The following is a 5,206-nucleotide window of genomic DNA, read 5'->3' as shown; positions in this document are numbered from 1 at the left end:
AGGGCCCCCCACAGCTTGCCATTTGGGGCGGTGGACCGTGATGTCACAGTGGGTGTCAGGGAGCGGAGCCATTGTGCGTGATGCTTGGAGAGAGCTAAGGCTGCCGGGCGTGGAGGGCCGAGCACCAGTGCGGTTTGTGGAGGTGAGTGGAGTCAGTGAGGCTTGCAGTGCTGTCGCTGTTATCGCATTTCATGGCTGAAGAAGAGAAAAGCTTCCAGCTCGGAGGAACCAAGGGTGAGGCACAACATCCTGTGGCACAGCTCCCCAATAATGGGCTGAGGCGGTGCTGGGGCTCATAAACCTCCAGAAAGTGTGAAAAACAAATCTCCACCTGGTCCTATTTGTGCCTGCCGGCTGAGAGGAGATGGGGGAAGGGAGCATTGGCAAAAGAAGAAGGAGCTCCCAGACGGTTTCACACATGTGGCGTGTGCTGCCTTGGTAGGCCTGCCACAGCCGCCTTCCCACTCCACCAAACTGCCAGCCAGCACGGGCGTCAGGCAACAAGTAGCAGGCATGAGGGTCATGACTGCGGGAACTTGGCCCCACCATGGTGCTCAGTCTTGCTGCTCACAATTGCTTCTACTTCTGCAGAGTGTGTGCTGTGTTGGACGTAGGCAGAGTTTGACCGGACATCCGAATCGAAGCCACATTGATGGATGACTATTTTCATTTCAGTCCTTCATGAGTTCTGCAATTGGTGAAGTTCCCCAGCTGATCCGGGGGATCGCTTTCCTGCCAGGAGGCTCCCTTTCTTCCTGGCCGTCGATAGGAGATTCATGCTTCTTAGTCTCCTTCCTCCGGTTTTTGCCCCGTTCGTTTTGAAGGCCACACCCCTCTGTCGATGGGAAGACATGGGCTTGACTTGCTCCCCTCATGTGCAAGGTCAAGCAGTGAAACCACAAGGTGAGCAGTCTTGACCACAGCAGGCAGCAATTGTAGCCAGTCGAGGGGCACGTCACTATTGCCAGTGTACGCCATTGACGCCAAGGAGGAATCGGGCAGCCCTTCCAAACCCCTCCACATCGGTATTACTGCCTGTATGCCTTAGGCGGCTTTGTAGAGCGTGTTCCCAGCAGCGTCCACACCTTGCCCTGCCCAAGACTGATGGTGGGGGGGTGGGGTTGGGGTGGCTGGCCATGCGCCCTGAGCCTGCCCGCTATGGGGCTCTTGTGATCTTACAGCATGCTTTGTTTGCGGTGAGAGGGGGGCTGCCATCACATGCGCAGAGAGCGGCTGTACACGCAGCTTCCATCTGCCCTGCGCTGAGGACGGGCAATGCATCCCAATTTACTGTTTGGAGAGCACAGTAAATAGGGCTGTCCAGGCTAGCAGCCAAGCATGGGGTATAGGAACCCACAAGGGTCCACCTGCCAGCACGCCTGCCAGCGGACAAGGCCTGGGGCTCCTTCCTGTCCTCCTCTGCTCCTCGTCCTCACAGCACTTCTCAGCGTTGCCCATCCCTGTCCATCTTCCCCAGGTCCTTTGCTTCGTGGGGCACCGTCCTCGACAGACACCTGTCAGAGCTCCAGCAGAAGACACCAACTGCGTCATCTGCCAGGAGACCCGTGGGGGACAGCTTGTCCTATTATACCATGGTGTGCCCAGCGTGCACACAAAACTGGTTCCACCGCGGATGCAATCCAGGTAGGAGCCTCCCATTCACCCCGGAACAATCTCTCTCGCACATCGAGCCCCAAATGCCCACAGCTGGCACTGAGGAGGCTGCAGGAGTCACTTCCAACAGCGGGGGCTATCCCGGGAATGAAGTCAATCCTGGATACTACAATAAAGCCAACATCCATCCTCCCACCCATCCCTGTTAGCCTGAAAAAAGATGGCATAGAAGCTGTTCCATCAGCAGGGGATTTCCCGGGCTTGAGTCACTTCCGAGATCAATATCAAAGACATCATCACCCTTCCCTTTCCCACCCCCCCCAACCCAAACACACACACCCTAAAAACTATGACATCAAACCATCCATGTGCCAGCACAATGTGCTGGCTTTAATCCTAACTGTCCAACAAAATAAACCCAACCACCCACCCATATTTCTTTGTCTGTCGCTTCTTCTTTGCTTGTGCTCAGCTGGGCAAACTTAGGCGCCGGGATCACAGGGTTTTCTCTTCCTGAGACGAACCAATGGCTGTGTAAAGGCTGCTGGGAGCCTGCTTTGGCCAGGGGGTTGGAGTCGATGATCTGTAGACGTCCCTTCCAACCCCTACAATTGTCTGATTCTGTGATTCTGTAAGATAGAGCTCAAGGCCAGGTTGGATTGGACCCTGGACATCCTGGACTGGGGGGTACCACCAACACAAGGCATGAAGGTTTGAGCTCTATGATCTATTTGGTTCCTTCCAGCATAAGCCATTCAATGACTTGGTGATTCCATGAAGCTGGACAACTTGTTTATTTTCTTCTATCCCACCTTAAATCACAATTATAGGAAATGCAGACACAAATATGTGAAATCTCATGCAGGTTTGCTTGGGATTGGACAGATGATCTACTGATTTTTATTTAAAGGCAAAAGGAATCACCTAACATAGCTGAAATTTACATGGTGTCAGTACACAGCCTTCACTCCATCTATTGCCAGCCTGATGCTTCCTTTCTCATGTCAAATCAAGAGCAGCAAGGGCTTGTAACAGCTATTCTTGGCTAAGAAGTAAATCAGAGAGAGTCCCAGATCCAATTGCAATGCTAGGGAAAATGCAGGAGCATAATTGATGTCTGAAAACAGCCTGTGGATGTAAGCCCTGCTTTGAGCTGAAGCCAGAAAGTCAGGTGTCTCAGGGTCTCCGTGGCCCTGTGTGGTCAGAAATGTAATATTACATTTCATTGGAAAACCTCAATGGGTTGTAATTTTGTTACAGCATTAAAACACACCAGTGGTAGAGGCATCCCAGGGACTGTGTAATCCGAAAAAGACACATTCCAACTATGTTTTTTTCTTTTTCCCCTTTGAAAGTAAAGCTGATCTTAATGGTTTCAATTATTTTTTTTTATCCAATTGCTGCTCTAGTATGATGCAGAGTCTTAAATATGGGCAGGAAATAATTTCAAAGGGGACATTAAATGTATGTTTATGTAATAAAATATATATGAACGCAGACCACAAGAAATGGACTGCAAAGTATTGGATGGAGCTTATTCCACCAAGGGAGGGAAGGAGTCAGCATGTTCATCCATGCGCTTTATAAGGTCAGTGTGATCCCTCATTGGGATTTATTTGCTTGTGAATAACTGCAGCCCAACTGTTTGCTGCATCAAATCCCACATCTTCTACATGGCAACTGATACCAGGCTGAGAGCTTTCCATCAAATAGACTGTTTTCCCTCATCCAGAGAGGAAATGTGGCCTCCTGAATAAATGACCTCTGATATTCCCAGCCACTGGAAGAAGTCAGAAGCTGTAGCTCTGCTGGGCAATATTGGGAAAGGCATTTCCAGCACCAGCCTGCCTCCTTCCACGATAGCTGGAAGGAAATGTTTCACATAACTCAACCCACACTGTTTTTAAGAAGCCAATCCAGAAACATATTTGTGGTTTTGAAAGTTTTCCAAAGGCAAGGCAGAAGTTTTTAAGTACTTTTTCTACTTTTTCTAAGTCTGGAAGACATCTCCCAGGTCAGAAACATGACTTCCAAGCTGGCTCTTGAGCCAGTCATGCCTCATCTATTTTCAGATGACTCCCCTGAACGTTATGAGCCTGCAGGTAATTTGCTAGAAGGGCTGCATTACCTGCGACCCACATGTCTGAACTCCTGATATCCCACAGCAGGAGTCTCCCACCCCAAAAGTTTGACCACACAGAGGAAAATGAGACATATATATACACAATGCAGGGCTGGTGCCGCCACTCATCCACAAAGCAAATGTGCCTTATCTCCTGTCTGGGGGCTCCATTGCCTTGACACCAGGAGACTGCCATCCCCTGAGAGATGCTGCTGACAGATTGGCCAAATTAACAGATTCTTGTGATAAGGTTTCTGCCCTCTGGAAGCCTCATGAATAACAGAGTGACCTGGAAGACATGGAGACCCTGGGATGCAGGGAAGGCACAGTGCAGTGCTGACTCTTCCTTTCGTGGCCATAGTACACACTCAGTTGCAATGAAACCTGAATGGATTACACTTGACATGCGTCTGTGCCACGTGTTTAGTAAAACACAGTGATTGCTAATAGTATTAATTCAACATGCCTAACAGCATCTTAAAAGGAAACAGAACCCCAAAGAAAGAAAATTCATGAATGAAGGCAGAGTTTTCAACAACAACAACAAAAATGGGAAGATGAGTATTTTTTGCTTGTCAAGAGAAATAATCCAGCACTGAGCTTAATTTGCAAGGAAATCACGTCAGTTTTCAAAGATTACAATTTGAAGAGACATTATATGCAGAAACCTGCTGCCAGAGTTGATACGTATCAAAGAATGCTTCGTAAAGACAAAATAGAGGAACTAAAAAAGTCTGTCCCCTTAACATAATCTTAAATAGAAATTAAATGGACTCTGTTATAAAAGTTACATGGTAGCATATCTTATGAACAAAAAACAGTCAGAACACTTTAATTAATGGTGAATTTGTCAAGCAATTTATGGAAAGCTACAATGTGCCCTCATAAAACAATGGATTCTTCTAAAATCAGTTTGTCTCACCAGACTGTAGACAGGAGAACTGCAGAAACAGGAAAATCTATTGAAAGAAATTTAGAGAGTAAAGCTGCTAATTTCAAATTTTTTGCTTTGGCAATAGATGAAAGTGCTGATGCTACAGATATGGCTCAACTTGCTGTTTTCATTATAGGCATCGATGGTGAATATAATGTCACCGAATGAATGGCTCCTTTGGTGCCATTGAAAGACACAACTTCGTCTCATAATTTGTTTGAAGCAGTAAACAAAACAAAACAAAACAAAACAAAACAATTTTCTTTAATCTTTGTCAACATATCTAGTGTGGCTACTGATGGTACCTGGGCTATGGCTGGTAAAAAAAGGGACTTAGTAAAATAAGCAGAAGACGATGCAGTTGCTGCCAGCAATTGATTCTTGATGAAATATCACTGTGTCCTACATCTAGAAAATTTACTTGCAGAAGTTTTAAAAAATGATAATATCTTGCAAATTGTCATCAAAGCTGTGAATTTCATCAAGTCCAAGGGATAGAATAACCACCAATTCCAGGAGTTCCTTAGAAATATGGA

Source organism: Coturnix japonica, chromosome 1 (assembly GCF_001577835.2).
Source record: "Coturnix japonica isolate 7356 chromosome 1, Coturnix japonica 2.1, whole genome shotgun sequence".
Lineage (NCBI taxonomy): Eukaryota > Metazoa > Chordata > Aves > Galliformes > Phasianidae > Coturnix > Coturnix japonica.
The sequence above is the reverse complement of the archived record's forward strand: the minus strand, read 5'-3'. Positions refer to the sequence as shown.